Raw genomic sequence first — 19,217 nt, forward strand, 5'->3', positions numbered from 1 at the left:
ACGTCGACAAACAAAATGTCAGAATCCGCACGGTTCCACTGTAGCCGGAACCCTTTATCCAAAATCAAGCAGTGAGAAACGAGCTAAATTTCTTCAAGCAGGCCCCCTTCTTAGCTCTTGGTGCCTGCTTTAGCCAATCGAAGCATATAGATCCGTAAATCGCTTTCTTGAGCTTGCATACCAAGTTAGGATTCCTAGGAGAAGATCAGCCTGGAGTTGGAGGAGGCTGAATAGAAACAGATTCTTGCGGATCCCCGCTTCCCTTATGTTGTTGAAAGGCATTCTTCACGTCAAGTTGATTGAAATAAGGGCAACTTTTTGATTGCAGCCAAGGCAAGAATGCCACGAATGGTGGTCATTTTAGCGGGCAAATGTTTCCCCTATCTTTTTTTTGGGGGTCGACTCAAGATTTTGGAAGGAATCCTTTAGCTAGCTTTGTATCTCTGACGCGAGCCATATGCTTTATGCTTGATCTTGTAAATCTACTTGCAGCCAATGGCTTGTTTCCCTGCGGGCAATGAGACTAAGTCTTATTTATTCTTTTTTTCCTTCTTCCTGCATAGCATCTCTCCAGCATTCAGGCTGAAGCAAATGATTAAGGTTCATGAGAAGATTGAACTGACATGAGGTAAGCTCGATGTTTTGGGAAAAACTCTTTCTAAAATCAGACAAAAATTCAGCAACGGGATAAGAAACGTCGAGAGGATCGACGAACCTGAGAGAGGGATCCAGAATCTGAGGAAGCGACTGGAAGGGAAGCAACAGGTCCCGACTGCTGATCTTCTGGAGTAGTCCTAGCCTGGGCAACATAATGGTTTCGCCGCCGAGAAGAAACATGCTGTGCCGGGTGATTGGAATCCTCTGAGGTCAACTGAACAGGCTGACAATCGGCAGAAGATGCTGAGCAAAGCAGCTGGCCTGAAGAGTGGGGCTGATCCGTAACATCAACTGCAGAAGAATGAGGTTCGAGTTGATGAACAGGAGAAGGCCGCAATACATCTCCATCACCATTCTCCCCCGGGGCTGATTAATTAGGTTAAAGAAAATATGAGGCGACCTCATTAAAGAGAACATTCAAGGATAATCTTCATCTCTTGGATTTCACGTCATAGCATCTATACCCGGACTGAGCATATCCAAGAAAGAAACAAGCGGTGGCCTTGGGGACAATTTTTCTCTTAACAGCGCAGGAATATGAACAGCATCCAAACACTCGAAAATGCCTGCCTATAGGATGGTACTGCCTCAGTAAGAAGTTCGTGAGGTGCCGCTGCTGCTTATTCCCTCTCGATTCCCCCCCCAAAAAAAAGGAGAGAGATGTCCCGTCCCTTCTTTATGCACATCCATATACATAGCTAGACACAAAGGTGTACAATCCGGTCAAAATCTGGGGTTCTTGTTGTTCATTCACTGATTATTCTCTTACTTGCTCTAGTGGCTGGCAAACGCCAACCGAGAGGGGAGAACGAATGGCTCAGGAATCGATTGGTTCCGAGCGGACTCATGGAGCTGCAGCTTGGATTATCGTAGAATAAGAGGATTTGTCTTTCTTAGCTTAGGAAATGACTTCACTTTAAAGACCGCCGCTGGGAGGCGAGGGAGTCACTTGTCTGGTCTTGCGGTGCACTCACTCCCGTTACGAGAATGAAATGACGCCCCAGCTCGACTCGAGACCAAGACTCCTTACAACTCGCACCAGGTTGGTCTAGTAATTAAGGGGCGGCCGGAGATTGATTGAAAAGGCAGCCCAGCCGCCCCTCCCCCCTAGCCGCCTACCTACTCGTGCTCGTAGCTCGATCGGAGGTCGACGAGTGTGGTCCGGCGGAAAAACATAAGTCGTCCGTCTCGACGTGATACGTGAATTGCTCAGTAGTGCTTCGCCACTACCGTAGCTGGCGGAAATAGCTTAATGGTAGAGCATAGCCTTGCCAAGGCTGAGGTTGAGGGTTCAAGTCCCTCCTTCCGCTCAAGGCTTCGTCGTTTAGTGGTAACGAGTAGAGTGCATAAGCCCCCTTAGAAATAGGGGCGAGCAGCAAGCAGCCCCTTGTTTGTATAGGGTTCCAAACCAATCAACCTAATAATAAGAAAGGGGCTTCCCGTTTTGTTTTAGCGCACAGTGTACTAGTGAATAGGAAAAGCGGATTGAGATTACTAATGACGGATGGAGGTTGAGTCTCGAGCATGTTCGGTGCCTCGCCCTTGTCTCCTTCGCCTACGACTGCTTAGAATGGTCATCCTATCGATTCAGAGGCATAGGTACTCCCTCTCTGGCCCCCCAACACACTCGTCGAGACGAAATCAACCTCCCGCCATAGAGAAGAGATCTCGACGTCTGGGTCCCCTCGATCACCCTTCCCTTTCACCTGAACTGGTCGAGAGAGATGAACCCGCACCACATACATTTTATAACCTTCGAACCGAAACCCCCAACGTCAGATGGAATTCCAGAACCTAAACAACTCAGTTGAGAGCTCCGTGACCGGTGAAAGGGAAGGTCCACCAATGATTGATAGGCCATTCCCACCCTATCCGTCTCTTGATCCCTCATTCCACTAATGAGTTGTTACTGATTCATTCAAGGAAGGCATAGACCCCCACTTCTTTGTCTTATTAGCGCTGGTGTTCGTCAACGATGAAAGCCGCTGAACTTCAGACTCGAGTTGAGAAAGAGGGCTAGGCCCAGGAGAGGAGGGCTTGATGGGACTAGGGAAGACGGGTGGATTATAGAGCTAGGGGCAGATCGGATCGAAGGTTTGTCCATTGGGATTGGGCATGGACGAGCCTCGACTGGGCCAGCATTGATGAAAAAATGACAAAAGAGAAACTTCTCCCATCGCATCATTAACCGATGTAGGATTAAAGATCAGGTCCAGGATTCGAGTCAAATCGACCTTCCCTCTCATCTCAGGGTGAGGCAAGGAATTCCATCAAATGTTCGTTGTTCAATATCTCGGCTGCTCAAGAAGTTGGACTAGCTGCTCCTCCGACCCGACCCGGAGTGGATTCTAGGAGAAGGGAAGGGCGGGCAGAGCCTCACCTTGTAGTAGGAGGGTTTTCGTTGCTGGGACGGGTTCAAACAGGACTGAAGGGAGGAGGAATTCCATACTCCGATCTTACTGGGGATTCAGGCTAGGGCTTTCGAATCAAAGCATGGGCATCTGCAACTAAGAGGGAGCAGTAGATCGTCGATTGAAGAGCCAGGTCAGTCAGTAAACTTCTATTGATGAGAGATTCGTGACGGAAAAAGCATTTCTTGGCTATTAAGTTCAAATCATCCATAAACTCTGATTTGCTAGCCTGACACTGCAGGTATACGATAAGGGAGAAGTGGGCAGCTTGAAAGGTTCAAATGGGCTACATCTAGAAATCCATCTTAGTTCAAGTGGCTTGCATCTGTCAATTCCGATGCTTATTTAGCAAAACCATCTATCACTTTTCTTTCCAGGGTACTTGGGAGAACCTTTCAGCAGGAGACATAACTGTAGAGGTTGAAATCAATTTCATCCGTTTCAGAAGGGAATACTCCTCCAATCTCAGAGAAGGTTGGTTCGTGGCACCAGATCTCAACGTCGAAGGACAAGGTAGACCGACCATACTTTTGACAGTTGGGGATCTCTTCCCGAGGGTGCCTTTTTTCTCTGGGTTTCAAATGTTGTCAATGTGGTGGGGCAACTCTCACGAGATTAGCTTGGCACTCGCTAAAAAAAATCAGAATGAAAGGGAACTTGACTAATTATGGATGCTCCTTTTGGGTATGCAACTAATGGTTATGCGGAGGAAATTACTACTTAAGAATAGTAAACCACTTCTTATCCGTAGACAAAGACTCCTTAGCCATAGGAAAGCACTTGAATTGGATGGGCAACTACTAGCACAAAAACTGGAGATTCCATTAGCTTAGGCACTTGACCCTGATGGCTTTTTCACAGGCTCGCTCACTTGCTTACATCAACATCAAAAGCTCAAACAGCCCAGCTGGAAATATCCTTTTTGGGGTAGAAAAGAGCTCACGCTGCTTCATCCCAAGGGCTGCAAGGGGATAGGACTGATAGGGCGAAAGAAAGCAACTAGCTCGAAGGGAAATGGGCGGCAAACTAGTCTAGCCTAGGGCTAGAAAACCACTCCAACTTCCACTCGAAATGCAACTCCATCGGCAAAAGACATGGCCTTCATTCAAACTTTTCGCTTGGCTGACACGACAATGACATCGAATAATATGCTGCAGTTTTCAGTGCCACTTTTTATCTACCCAGGACAAATAGGCATTTTTCGGATTTCTTTCCTTCGATGCGAGTTCAGGTGTCAATTTGCTTACCACTGGCAAGTAGAAATTCATCTTTCTCAAAGTAATAGGCTCTTGGTTACGCTGTTAGAGTGGCAGCTAAAGCGGTTCCCGCACTGAGGGATTTCGTGAAAAGTGGTAGAAGTTCCTCTCCAGCTAAAGGAACTAAAAGAACAGCAGTAGCAACAGTAGCTATTGGAAGGGATCTCAGTTCTGCAAAAGCAACAGAAACCACATCATCAGCAAAAGAAAGTCCTTCAGCAGCAACTCGTAACTCTCCAAAGGAAGGGAAGGGGAATTGCTCCCCCAAACAAAGCCCCTACCCCTATTTATTGTGTTTACTTACTGAACTTGTTAGTCTCTCGCGTCAGTGTCAACATCCTTAGCAAGATGAGCTGACGACTGGGCTGGCTTGTCTGAAAAGGCTTTTATATGGGCTTGTATATGGCCCTCCATATAGCGTGGATAAAGCTTTGATAGGGTGGCTCCCTGTAATACCAGTAATAGCAAGAATTCTTTCCTTTGCAAGCCTCTTTCGTTGATAAGCCCTTCCGTTCATAAGCCCATGAAATTCCAAGGCCTTCCACTAAGAATGGTGGATGAAGGTCAAATGAGAGAATTTCCCCTTGTACCTTTGAAGGAGCTATTGAGTTCTCTTTCCCCGAGTAACTCACTAGGGGGACAAGAGCTAAAATGAGACCACGAAAGAGCAATCCAGCGAGTGACTAAGCGCGAGACGAGCCATAACATCAGGGGCGAATCGACTACAACTCATCTATAAAGAATCGACCAACTCTTCTTTTTTCGGTCTATTTGCATCAGGCTTAGCCCGTACTAGTAAGAAGGTGTTCCCGAAAGGGGACGAAACCTGTCTAAGATCCTGTGTGCCGGCTTAGTAGCGCGTAAACAGAACACGTAGCCTAAGCGGAACTCAATATTCAACCAACCTATGATCGATCCATTTATTGTTTCAACTTACTATCAATCAACCATGTCTTAGGTTCTCGTTGCGGGAGATCTTGGAACGTGCCCGTCGTGTGAATGCGCATACAAATAGGGTCACTATTCGCCTACTACTAAGTTAAGTAAAGGCGGAGAGTGGATTCTAGATTATATCAGTCGGGTAGGCTGGACTGGGGTTCTGGAAAAATCTCTACGAATTCTTCTTTGCAAGAGACATCCCCGGGTGGTTTAGTGATGTCTCCGGCAGCCTTGCTGGGATCTCCAGATCGAATAATTTGTTTACAAGACGCTCTTAGGGGTCTTGTTTTCTCGGATTCCAGCTTTTGACTTTTCTAAAAAAAAAAAGGCTTTGACCTACTCTCTGAGCAGAGATGCACGCTTTATACAGGTAGTGAGGTCATGTATACTCATGGGATGGCTTTTTTTTTGGAGTAATGCGAACATTCCATTGCATCCAAATCAATCGACGATCTAAGTCGTTGTTCAGTAAACTATTATACTTCTCGCATGCAGTATCCGAGTCTTGCCCCTTTAAGGAATATGGAGGAGGTATGTGTCCTCTCGGTCGCCTTGACCAATCACAGATCAGCCCGACTAACGGTCGCTTTGATCCGTTACACATCAGCTCAAAAGTACCCCTTTCCATTATGATGATAGGGGTGGACGGTAGGGCTAAAACGGGCATAATCGCTGGAACGGCTAAAAGTGGGCCGACTCTCTTCCATAAAGATATATATGGATATTCGGCCTTTAATGAGATAGTCGACGTTCTAGACTCAAGTTAGCAAAAAACAAGACTGAGGTCGATAGGGGCATTACTGGTAATTGCTAAGGTGCTTTCTGAAGTATTAACCATTGGCTAGCGCTCATCTCCTGCTCTGTTTCCAGCCTTTCATTTCATATACCATTCCCGTATGCCATACCTCTTATTTATTGTTTCTTGCTATACGTCCAAGCCTTCTCCCATCGGTAGTTGGAAGCAGAACTGAGACTGGATGTAACTGAACGAAAGGGGATATAGATACGATAGGAGGGCACGGTTAAGCAGGTAAGCGAAGGCTCTCTCTCTCGCCGGTGTAAGGGTCTTTGTGAAAAAGATACCTTCCTTCTGTCTTCCCTTTCCCAATTTTGCTTGGTTTTCCCCCGCCAGTCCCTCTTGTTCAAACCCCTGTGATACGAGATATACTTGCTCTGACGACTTAGCTCTTTCCCCTTTAATTCCTTCAACATTTCCTTTGGGATTTCTTATTAACCCAACTATATTATTATAGTCAAGGTTTACCCATCTTGGGGTGACCTCCATCCCATCCTAGCATAAGGACTTTGGCAGATTCTCCTCATCATCCATCCCCAGAGAGTGGCCACAATCCTTGCTTCACTTAAGTTCGGTATATTTGATGAGAACAATAGTCTAAAGAACCTTGCTCTGAAAGGCCCGTGATTCTCTGCCGAATAGGGCAGTCTGTTCGTAATCATAACGTTGGGTACGTTCTTTTTCTTCTTGAAAACCCTGGAATACTTTTTTTCTAGTTGACATTTTTTTCTAAATCTATCTAGTACTTTTAACATCGTATTTGCAAAGGCAGTTCCCTCCTGCGTTGCACCTATGATGCTGCTTTGTGGGTCTGGTTCGTGGAACTCATCGAAGAGCCCAATATCGTAGTGGTTGTGGGCCCCCGCAAAATTCTTTCTTCTTGAACTCGCGAAATCGATTTTGAGTACTTTTGATAGGAAGTGAAAAACGAGTGTCTTCTGCGTGCTTTGTTCCCCATAAAGGAATAACAGCTTTGTCTTGATGGGCCTCTCAAAACAAAGTTGGCAGGCAACCCAATCTATGAGTAGGTACTTCTCACCTAGTTCCTCAATGTCGTACTCCTTGGGGTCACCATGCTCCTTCAGATATTTTTGTATCCTTTCGGGTACGGTGCTTTCTATATCACGCAATATCTTGAAAGACTCAAAAACCTCTTTTATCCTCGGGTTAAGATCCTCGTTTTCACAAGGTCATCCCTATACACTTGGTACCAATCTTCTAACCCCTCGAGACTTTCTAAGACTGAACTTTGGTTTCCCCTACTATTCCGGGCTAAGGCAATTTCCTTAAATTGATCTATATTATATTGCCTCCATATGCAAGGTTCTTCATCTTTCTTCATAACGTAAGCACACACAGTTCCCCACCCTTTGTGGAATTTCACATCCCTCGTTCTCCCCTCCCGCGCTTTTTCGAAGAATCCTGCCCTCATCTTTTTCGTGGCCGTATGCTTTGAGGCATCTTTTGCTATGAGTCCCGCATGAAAAGGGTCTCCACTCTCCTCGTGTGATTCCTTTACTACCACAATAGCTCGACTCTCGAAGACCCCTCTTATCCTATCTGTAACATGATGCTTCTGTATCTCTGGTCTCATATCAGCATGAGTCAAGGTTAGGAGCACATATTTCCTTGTTGTACTAGTTTTCGCTTTCATTTCTCCTTCATCCGCAGAGAAGAGCGCTGGCTGGATTGGCTCAAGGGTATGGACTAAACCCTGTCGAAAGGTAGCTGTCTTTTTCGTCGCTTAGGTGAGGGTTTTTGTCCCAACAGTTGAATTAGGTTCAAGGGAAGAGGTCCTACTCGTCCCGTCGAAAGAGTTGGAAAGTGGTTTTTTTATCAATTCCTTTGTTTGGTATAGATCGTACGAATCGTGCTGTAGCTTTCCTGCTTACCTCTGCCATCTGTTCCTACTAATGGTGGATCGCTGGAGATGGTATAGCAAGGCCTTTTGTCTTCTTCGAGCGTAAGGTGGAAGCCCTGGGGAGTCGTCATCCATGGAATGGAAGTGGAGGCCCGGTAGCTGTAGGTAGATGGCCCTAGCCTGTTGGAGGTGCTTTTCCTCGTAAACTATAGGAATTCCACGGAAGAGCAAGCTCGTCCCCTGGAAGAAAGTGAAAGGCGGAGGCGCCCCTGCTATCAATGAAATTAGTAAGGAAAATCAGAGGACAGATCCCTGTGTACTGATTTAGATCTACGCGTCTTCCCTTCTTCTAAAGTGGCGTAAAGAGATGATGGGAGTCTTTCTTCTTCTTAAAGAAGCGAGTGTATGGAGTGATTCTTTTGCTTGACCTACTCGGGGGGGAATAGTCGTTTCCTTCTTCAGGCGTTGGGAATGTTAGAGCGCCAGCCTTCAAAGCAGTTCCTCATATTAGAACTCGCTGGACTGTCATCGGCTAAGCTATAGGAAGGTGTGTCCTAGTAGGGTCTTCTGCCAGACTTAAGTAGTCGCTACCCCCTTGCTATTCGATGGTATGTCTCGCTCCACTCCAAGCCGACCCTGCCCTTTGGAGTCATTTTTGGTCTCCTAGCGGAACAGAACAAGGGCCATTTCACTACTGACTCAGTCCTCTTCTATGGTGTCAACTTGATATAGGCAAAAGGCACGAGAAGTCCCCCTCTAGGGTGGTTTGGTCATTTGTAGTCTTAAACGTGGATTTCTTCTGCTTATACTTTTTGTCCTTTCAGAGGTATTGTGTGAACTAGTGGACCAACTCTCTTGTTTTTGAATCCATGATTTTGTATTGCTGTAGAATATTAGGGCAGGCCTTGTACTTGCTGTCGGTGTCGTGCGTCTTGGTGAGTATCTGAGCTTGTAAGGGGAAGGTCTCGTCCAGTTCTATTTCTTTGTCTGTTACTGAGTCTAATGTCTCGGTAGCTGTCACCAGCAGTGGAGCTTTTCTTCCTTGTTTTGTGCGAGCTGGTTAAGGGGAAAAATAGAGCAATGTCGGTTATTCTATTTTTCCTTGGACCGGTAGGGAAGTAATCGAGGTGTAACTTCCTCAATCGTTTAAGTGAGTAAGGCAGTCAGCCTATTCCTCTTTCTTTTTCCGTGGTACCTTTTCTAAAAAAGAAAGGCTGCATTGAACAAGGGGAATGAAACTTATCGTACTTATTCTTTCTTCTGAAACATTCCTTTATCTTCTTCCTCGATCTCTTTCAGATTCAATTGAACAAGGAATGAAACGAGGCCGGTCGAGCTGCTTTACCGTTTCGATCCGTCACTCTTCCTTTCGAGGGTTGAGTTGTTCAAGAAGTTTGATTGCAATGAAGCGAGATCCGGAACTCCTGAACCCTTTGTTGCAACGAAAAAACCCGGGTTTTTGCAATTTAACACATTCTGAAACTATCTTGATTTCATTTGACTTGGAATGTGAAATTTCTTCATCAATGCTTCAAATAACTTTCGAAGTCCCTCGTTTTAGAGGAGATGTAATATATGATATTATAGAATCTGTTTCGGAAGAAAGGTAAAAGATGGATAAGGGGAAGACTTCCAGAGAGAATGAGAATGAGTGAAGGAGAAGAAAGAGAAAGAGTTCCGGAGCGATTTTCCATGTTTTTATCTTTTCTATGAGAAAGAAGTCATTCAATTCCCGAAGAAGAAATGGAAAGTCAACCCTCGGAATGGATAAGGGGATGACTTCCGGCCGGAGAGAATGATCTGTTGCAGTTCTTTCCTTGTTCAGTGGTGTAGAATTCCTTGAAGAAGAAATGAGAATCAGTACGATAAGTTGCAGGGAATGACTGATTGAACAACCGATGGATGAAATACCAGAACAGAAGAGAAAGGTAAATTCATGAAAGAACGACTTGGTTTCATGTAGCTACTATAGCTCCTCTCGCCTTTCTAGCCTGCCTTGTGTTGCTAGGAAATGCCTAAGCCTTTTTCGATTTCGAGGCTTTCACCCTGAAAACGGAACTAGACCCCGTTCCCTCTATGTCCATTCAATCTGAATCTTGCTGCATGAATGCACAGTAAGACCAGGAATGCCCTATTTGATCTCTTCCTCTCCCATCGAGTTCACCCGCACTAGCACTAGTATATGGTGATATCCAACTCGAAAGCCCGAACACAAAAAGACCCTTCATTATTATATTATTAGATAAAGGGTAAAGGAGAAAAAACCAAAGCGTCGGAGCTGACAACTGCGAGAAACGTCGAATAGGAAAGACTTGGTATATAATCCGTGCCTTCGTTCTGGCTATAGTCCATTAGCAAGCGAGTAGGGGAACCGTTCCTTCCGTTCAGTAAGGGAATACAAGCATTACGGGGAGTTTTTTAATAGGAATATGAATATGACTCTTCCCAACTCAAGTCAAGCGAAGCGTAGTGAGGAAGGAGGGGAAGAACAACTATAGAAAGGCTAAGTGAAGTACTTCTCGGGACTTCTCTTTTCTTCTTGCTTATTCTTCTCTTCTTGCTTATCACCGACTTTCCGAGCGTAGTCTTTAGTAGGGAGGGCCATTATCGCAGGGAGTAGGAACATGACAAACCATTAGAATGCATTCTCGCAGGAAGTAGCATACTCATCGAGCTTTCGTTCCTTTCGTCTCGAAGGCCGGTTCAGTAAGAGTGAAAATCCTTCTAACTGTCCCGTGCATTAAGGTGGCATGTCTTACTCCGGGCCAGCAGTGAACGAAGTGTTAAAGTAGAGAAAGCTAGCGTTCCGTACTCAGCCGGCCAAGCAAAACTCCAGCTAAGCTAATAGCTCTCATTGTGGGATATCTAAAAAAGTCTTCTTTGTGGCCTTCCTTCTCTTCTGGTTAATCCTATGAATCGGTAATCGGATCGGCAACTGGTAACAGGCTTTATCTGGGTTCAATTCCTTTCTTCCTACCCGGACCAGCATTGGATTAATTCCTTCGATGCTTGCTCGGAGCGGGGTCGACTCAATATCGAGAGACTCAGCCACCGAGGACTTTATCGCACCTTTATGTCTCCATCTCTCGAGTCGAGCTCAATCTCTGGCAGGTATTGTTTGGTCTGGAGTGCCGTCCATCTTTCTGGATGATGAAGCCCTGTTTGCCAACATTTCAGATAGTTGGTGGATCGAGAATCTAACCCAGCGAAGAAAACGCCTACGACTAAGTCAGGCGCACTAGCGCACCAAGCAAGAAAACGGTGGATTGACTGGCGAACTCGTGCAATCAACCAAAAGAGCCTTCGCCTTAGTAAGCTAGCTTTGGTTGCTAAGCAAGCGCTTCGGGCACTACGGTAGGACATGGATCGATCATGACGAGAATTGACTCCTCCGTAATGTAATAGAAGAGTCACTGTCCTGTTCCCCGGGCTTTCCCCCTTCTCGACCAGACGAAGGAGATATGAATTATATTCAGGCGGGCCAAGCCCTTACCCTGTGTTCTCTCCAGGTCGGGTCGGAGGCGAAGACTGGCAAAGTTCATCATTCAGTGGTGGGGTGTTCATAGAAAAGAAGGCGTCGCCAAACGAGTGGCAGATTTTGATAGAGTCTCGCTTTGATGCTGGGGAGATCCATAGATCTGTATAGAGTCTCGCTCATATATCTCGAGGAAGAGTACGCGCGCTAGCGCTAGCGCGCTACGGCTTACGCAGTTGATCGGATCAGATAGCCGGCTCAAATTCCGATCAACAAGTTGGAGGTATGGCTGAGTGGCTAAAGGCATTGGTTTGCTAAATCGACATACAAGAAGATTGTATCATGGGTTCTCATCCCATTTCCTCCGGCACGGAAGTGGAACGGGCGAAATTACGTGAGAGAAAGAACCTCTTGGTGGAGTCCCCCCGAGCCGAGGACTGAATAGCACAACTTAGTGACTAGGAGCGGAGGGAGAGCCCGTTGCGCCTTGTTTTTGTTTGACCGGCCTATCCTCTTTCGAGAAGCAAGCTCCCTCCGGTTGTCCAGTCCCTGGGCGGCTCTCGGTTTTTGAGCATGTTGGGAGATTAGGCGGCAGTTGAAAGAGCTGCTCGAAAGCTTGACGAACAAGCGAAAAAAGAAAGCCCTAACTATTTATTTGAGTAAAGGGCTTTTCCCTTACTAGTCAAGTGGTAAGGTGGGGCGTATTCTTTGAAGAAAACAGACTTTAGGAAAGTGGTTCAGGTAGCTCAGCTGGTTAGAGCAAGGGACTGAAAATCCTTGTGTCAGTGGTTCGAATCCACTTCTAAGCAAAGGGTCCAAAGGACACGTGGGAGCGAGCCGGATTTGGAAATGAAAATGAAAGAGGAAGCAACTCAATTACATCGTTCCTCTCCCTATGGTCGAGCTCAATTACATCGAGCCTCTCCTTTCAGTCGAGCAGAATGTTCTGAGTTTAGGTCTAATGGTATCATTGTTTATCACAACTGGTAAGCTGCCACCAGGATTGTGAGAATCTACTGTGTGTAAAAGGACCAACGATGATTTATAGGGTATCTTTCCCTATTCGGAGGAGGAGCAGAAGAAGTTCTTTGGGAAGTTTGATCAATAGGCCCGAAGAGGTGTGTATTTTGTATTTGAATATGAATTCGTTTTTAGAAAATGTCGTGAAGCTTCTGCCCGGGGGGTCTCGGCAGGCTTCGGTGAGGTTCCTCTTTTCGGTCTGTGTCGCTCTTCTTTTTTGGGGGATGAGTGCCATAACCTATTTAGTTTACACCTACGAGAGGTCGTTCCTAGTGCACCAGGGGCGCCTTAATTTTATCCAAAACCTCAACTATAAACGGGGGCTCGTTTGCTCCAAAATACACGTTGGGCACGATGGCACAACGTTATACTTCTCCCCCCGGGAAGGGGGGGAAGGTACAGCGGGGGGCATCGCGCCGGGTTGTCCCCCTTCGGTAAGCAGCCAGGTTGAGGTTGAGGTTGATCCAAGCACATTGCTCCATGGAATGGGAATGGAGAACGTGCTTCTTCCTGTTCCCCCATTTTTCGTTTTTTTGCTGTTAACTCTCGGTGTGCTCCTAGCTCTCCTAGTAATCCTTTTTTTGACTCTAAGGGGAACTAGGGAGAGAAAAAGGCTGCAGGAAGATATTTTCAAACTAAACGAGCAGCTAAAAAATGAGGGGGAAAAACGCTTGAATGAGGAATAGAAAGGGAGGACAGGTTGGTTCGAGGACCCGTTGGTCAAAGGAAAGGGGAGGTCCTGATGGCCGGGACGGAGCCGTATGACAGGAGAGTGTATACTCTTGAACTCCGGGAGCGAGACCCTAAAAAAAGCTGTTGATTACTCGGATTGGTTCTCGCGTCCCTGTGCCCAAAAGGATGGGCGAGTTTGGTTTGAGTGTTCATCGATTGGGTGGATCTATATGCTCCGGGGGGGTGAGACGAGGTGTAGCGCAGTCTGGTCAGCGCATCTGTTTTGGGTACAGAGAGCCATAGGTTCGAATCCTGTCACCTTGATGTGGTATTCTCAGGGGCCGAAGTGCAAAGCCCCGTAGCCTATCCGTGGTCAGGAAGGCAGGCGAACCGCGCACACTGAAAAAAAAAGGAACGTGTTATATCCGAAACGTACGAAATATAGTAAATATCGTAAAGGCAGATGTAGTAGGGGTTGCAAACCGGACGGTACACAACTTGGTTTTGGAAGATATGGCACTAAAAGTTGTAGAGCTGGTCGTCTTTCATATCGAGCCATTGAAGCAGCGCGTCGGGCTATAATCGGACAATTCCATCGTGCTATGAGCGGACAATTCCGAAGAAATGGTAAAATATGGGTAAGAGTTCTCGCAGATCTCCCTATTACCGGGAAACCTACAGAAGTCAGAATGGGAAGAGGAAAAGGAAATCCTACGGGTTGGATTGCTCGTGTGTCCACGGGACAAATCCCATTTGAAATGGATGGTGTGAGTTTGTCAAATGCTCGACAAGCCGCTACATTAGCGGCGCATAAACCATGTTCGTCAACCAAGTTTGTTCAGTGGTCGTAACGTAATTAATTGGTTAGTGGGGCCGGGATTCAAAAGAATTGGGCGAAGTGTTTGTTCCCGAACGACGGAAGTGGAAAGACACTAAGGGAGAGCGGAAGGAGGAAATAACGATTTTGAAAACAGGGATAGATTCTTTACAATGACCACCGTAGACCAATTGAAAGGGATGTAAATAATTCTATTAGATCTAATGTACTTATTAGATCTAATAAGTACCTTGTCTCAGAATTGAGAAATTCTATGGCTCGAATCTTTAGTATTCTCTTATTTATTACCTGTGTCTACTATTTAGGCAGAATACCGTCACCCATTGTTACTAAGAAACTGAAAGAAACCTAAGAAACGGAGGAAAGGGGGGAAAGCGAGGAAGAAACAGATGTAGAAATAGAAACCACTTCCGAGAATGTCAAAGAAATGGTTGCCCTAATCAATAAGCGGGGTTGACGATTCCGTAGACATCGTAGATGAAATACGAACAATAGCACGGGCAAACCAACGCTTTGATGAAAGTTGTGAGCTCTTAGCGATTAGTCAGTTCTCTTTTTGGGAGACAAGGGAAGGGCTAAGCCTCATGCTAGTCTATCTTCACCGTTGAACTCCTGTACGTACTAATGGTGTTACAACATGAAATGAGTCTGTAATTACTATGCTTTGTGGCATTAGGGATCTTGGGAACTTTAGCAATAATGGTATTGTTAACCTCCCTAAGCAAACTGCCAGAGTCAAAGAAGGAAAGGATAGCATCCAATACATCTTCTCCTACTACTGATGAATGAGTCAGTGAGTGAAGTACGGATTGAGGAGCAAGGTGAGTACGTACGATCAGTAAGTGCAAGTGTCTCCGTTGATCCCACACACAACTAAGGCAGATGAAGAACAATAGTGAGCAACAAGCTAAGCCAATAAGCAAAGCCACCTTTGAGTCAATCATAGGAGAACCGAAAGATCTGGGAAATGTCTCGGAGGGGGTTAAAGATTCTTTCTTTAAAGTTTCTTATTGCGAACCCAAGCTCTTTTTAGGCCTGCTCCGTTCTCTTATCCATCGGTCCAATGCACTGGGCTCATCTCGTGGAAGGAAAAGCCAATTTCCCACCAAAAGATCAGTCCAATAATACCACTCACTGGTAAATAGCGCAAGACTTCTTCGTGAATCTCCGCTATTTGAATATGGAACATCATAACAACGAATAGGAATGAAACGGCTATAGCTCCTATATGAACTACTGGGAAGATCATAGCGAAGAAGTCGAGACCTAACAAAAGAAGTAAACCTGAAGTGTTGCGAAAGACTGGGATGGGAAACAAAACACCGAACTAATCTCATTCTTTTTTTCATTACTGCAACGCGCCAACCGAAGCAGAAAGCGAAGCTCCTCCGTAATGCCTATCTATATATGTGAGTGGCTCTTTTTGGAGACTTAGCCCAATGGCTACCACCAGAAGTGTGCTAAGTTAGTCACAGGGCAGACAGCGCTGCCTACACGCGAATTAGCTTCCTAGATTACATTGGAAAACGAATAATCAAATCACAACAGATTCAAAATCTCAATTTACTGACTCTTAATCAAACAAAGTTTAATGGAGAAATTCTCTCAGCTGAAAAAAGAGAGGAGAATACTGAGAAAAGTCAGCTCACTTCTGATGTCGATACTAGTCTGAGTGTTGACAGAACGCTATTAGATAAAGAAGAACTCAGAGAGGTAACTAACCCAAGATTAGAACCCACCACCATCTTAATAAAGACCCTAAAGGGAGATTGTTGTGATCACTTTTCTTGTGTGAATCTTTCTTTCATACCACCTGGAAGCCTAGCTTTCACAAATAAACAAGGGGAAATGTGTCTATTATTGCCTATTCTAGCAAAACTACCCATCAGAGCCATCGTTAACCATCCGTCATTAGGAAATGTGCAACCACATAATAAGTATCATGTAGAGCAATGTCTAGCCCTGAATTTGCCGGGACTATTCCAGTGAGTCCGCCCAGTGCATTGGACCGATGGATAAGAGAACGGAGCAGGCCTAAAAAGCGCTTGATTCTGACTTCGTAGAGCTGGTGCTGCTGTTGCCTGCGCGTAGGGCCGTCCCCCACTCCCGTCCCGGGGCGCTAAGGGGCTTTTGTTTTTGGAACAGACGGCAGTGTTTTGAGGAACTAGATTTCAAACACATAGTAGAAAATGTCTTTATTATAGACGAGTCTTTGCAAGAACAAATTCTCGGACTCAGGGCCCGTAAGACTCTTCTGGAACAATCGGATGACAGCCCCTTCGTCTTTCTCTAAAGGGCAGACATCGGCACTCCGGGTGTTCAAAGTCAGTACCGTTCACCTTATTTTGTGTTTTGTGCGCAATGCGCCCTTTGCTTGAGTTGAAAAACTTCTGACGCGGAAATAGCTAGAACTGAATGCGGAAAGTATGGAAAAACATCTACACACTTTTGTATTACCTCTTCTTACTGCCGTATTTATGTTAATGCACTTCCCAATGATACGTAAGCAAGGCATTTTTGGTCCTTTATAGAGAATAGCGGTTTTTCTTTTGGGCAGCTGTTCACCGTTGGATCTCGCCAATACAGCCCAACCCACCCTTCTGTATAACCTATTCACATTAGTGAAGCGGGGCATAAGGGAAGGCTTTGAAGTCCATAGCGCCCGATTCGATCACTCTATCAAAAGAGGATCTCTCTTCTTCTTCATTCTCAACAGGAATGCATCAACAAAACTGCCCTTCCACCCGGTTTATCAGAACCTTTTTTTCTGATTCGAGGGGGATCCTGTTGAGTTCTTACGCTTTCATGTCTACAACTCAGTTCATCCGATTATTACAGAGATGAACCTAAGCCGGAATATGAACCATAAAAGAAAATACCGACAGAATAACAACGCCTTGACCCGGCAACCTACCAGAAAGCGCAACAGGAACAGAAGGGAATTCGTCTACAAGACAGGGCGCCAGGGATTATAGGGTTATAGGCTAAGCCGGAGACAAGATATACTGCTTATCCTACAACAAGGCTGTTTACTATCTATCCTCTTTCTACCTTTCCTTGGTTCGGGCCGAAGAAGCAATGTCACTCGATCATTATCAAATCGACTGCAATCTTTTTCTGTCTGTGAGGATCTCACCAGAGCGCAGGGGTTTTTTATTGTAGTCTGTGGAAGCCAGACTTCTAGGGACAAAGGCATTTATTTATCCATCAAGGGATCGAGCTATGACAGATCTTGCTCTGGCTGAGCCTACCGAGACGGACCCGACACGTGCTGTTTGAAGGCCTGTCCCTATCTATGTGGGTTTGATGTTAATGCACTTCCCAATGATACGTAAGCAAGGCATTTTTGGTCCTTTATAGAGAATAGCGGTTTTTCTTTTGGGCAGCTGTTCACCGTTGGATCTCGCCAATACAGCCCAACCCACCCTTCTGTATAACCTATTCACATTAGTGAAGCGGGGCATAAGGGAAGGCTTTGAAGTCCATAGCGCCCGATTCGATCACTCTATCAAAAGAGGATCTCTCTTCTTCTTCATTCTCAACAGGAATGCATCAACAAAACTGCCCTTCCACCCGGTTTATCAGAACCTTTTTTTCTGATTCGAGGGGGATCCTGTTGAGTTCTTACGCTTTCATGTCTACAACTCAGTTCATCCGATTATTACAGAGATGAACCTAAGCCGGAATATGAACCATAAAAGAAAATACCGACAGAATAACAACGCCTTGACCCGGCAACCTACCAGAAAGCGCAACAGGAACAGAAGGGAATTCGTCTACAAGACAGGGCGCCAGGGATTATAGGGTTATAGGCTAAGCCGGAGACAAGATATACTGCTTATCCTACAACAAGGCTGTTTACTATCTATCCTCTTTCTACCTTTCCTTGGTTCGGGCCGAAGAAGCAATGTCACTCGATCATTATCAAATCGACTGCAATCTTTTTCTGTCTGTGAGGATCTCACCAGAGCGCAGGGGTTTTTTATTGTAGTCTGTGGAAGCCAGACTTCTAGGGACAAAGGCATTTATTTATCCATCAAGGGATCGAGCTATGACAGATCTTGCTCTGGCTGAGCCTACCGAGACGGACCCGACACGTGCTGTTTGAAGGCCTGTCCCTATCTATGTGGGTTTGATCGTCATGGATGGTCTTCGTCACAGGAGAAATTCCAATTCCCAGGCAAAGATTACAGGTCGAAGTAAAAGCACCAGGGAGAGGGCCTATCACGACTTTTCTTCCCATACCAACAAGCACAGCAGAGAGAGATTCACTACCATTGAAAAAGAGACTGTAAAGCTATGGACGTGGATTCGGGAAGCTTGTTCATCCCCAGGTAGCGAACACAGACCAGAAGAGCTTGACTGCCATGGATGAACAGCCACCGCCGATACAGGTTCAGTTACAGGTGTACACCAGTGGGAACTAGCAGTTGGGATTGAGACAAGAAAGGCCAAGCACCTTTCTCTTCCTTTATTTACAGAAAGCTGGTACATCCATTCTATGCTATTGCTGAACCAGTTTTCCTCAGATCTCGTTACTAGGAAAGTAGATCCACTAATCCATGCAGTGAATCTATCTCTCTTTCTTTGACATTTACATCTTTATCCGGACCGATGGAACTATCAAATTAACATGTCTTTGAAGAGGGAAGGAAAACAACCATGACGTTATATACAACGACTTTTGTTCGGAGGGACACGGAACCATCTTCTCACGAGAGGAAGGGACAATTTCCCCGATTGAGGAATTCTAACGCTCCTTCATCGATACCCTAGAGCTGTCTATTCCTTATATATGTTGCCTCTTTGGGCGTATGGGCCTGTTGGGTCGTATATGGGAACAGTCTTTATTCACGAGTGACTAGTTCGTGTGTCCTTTGGGAGGACCATGCATCCGCTCCAAATGCATCCCATAGCCTATCTTTCATCAGCATCCGTTACTGATCCAGGCGTACTTCCTTCTATCTCGATAAAAACCCTTCTTTCCTCTTTTTTTGATATGGGGAGAATTCATTTGAAAGCTGAAAGCAAGCATTCCAGTCCTCAACTCAATAAAGTAGCTCGGCTAAGAGAGAGAAGACAAAGAAAACGACTTTCTTTTTTCATATATATGGAGATCAAATTTCAGCAATTTCAATCTTCGTCACCGAGTTCAAATCCCTGGATACCCAAAAGACGCTGTTTTAGCAAGAAGTTCGATTTCAATCATCATCTACGAGGGAAATTGACTTGACGCCCAAAAAGACGGGGTTTTTTCAACTTTCACAATCTCGATGTCTGTCTACGAGCGGA

General features: G+C 45.6%; 2 non-coding genes across 2 annotated transcripts; both read left to right on the forward strand.

Annotated features, from left to right (window-relative positions):
* The first annotated feature begins 1,895 nt into the window (after positions 1-1,895).
* TRNAG-GCC (transfer RNA glycine (anticodon GCC)) lies at positions 1,896-1,967 on the forward strand. Its single transcript has one exon. It is a non-coding gene; the product is annotated as a tRNA-Gly (tRNA).
* Positions 1,968-13,336: 11,369 nt separating this feature from the next.
* TRNAP-UGG (transfer RNA proline (anticodon UGG)) lies at positions 13,337-13,411 on the forward strand. The gene has a single exon. It is a non-coding gene; the product is annotated as a tRNA-Pro (tRNA).
* The last annotated feature ends 5,806 nt before the right edge of the window (positions 13,412-19,217 follow it).

This window comes from Benincasa hispida, chromosome 9 (genome assembly GCF_027475165.1).
Source record: "Benincasa hispida cultivar pf3 chromosome 9, pf3_genome.v1.1, whole genome shotgun sequence".
Taxonomy (NCBI): domain Eukaryota; kingdom Viridiplantae; phylum Streptophyta; class Magnoliopsida; order Cucurbitales; family Cucurbitaceae; genus Benincasa; species Benincasa hispida.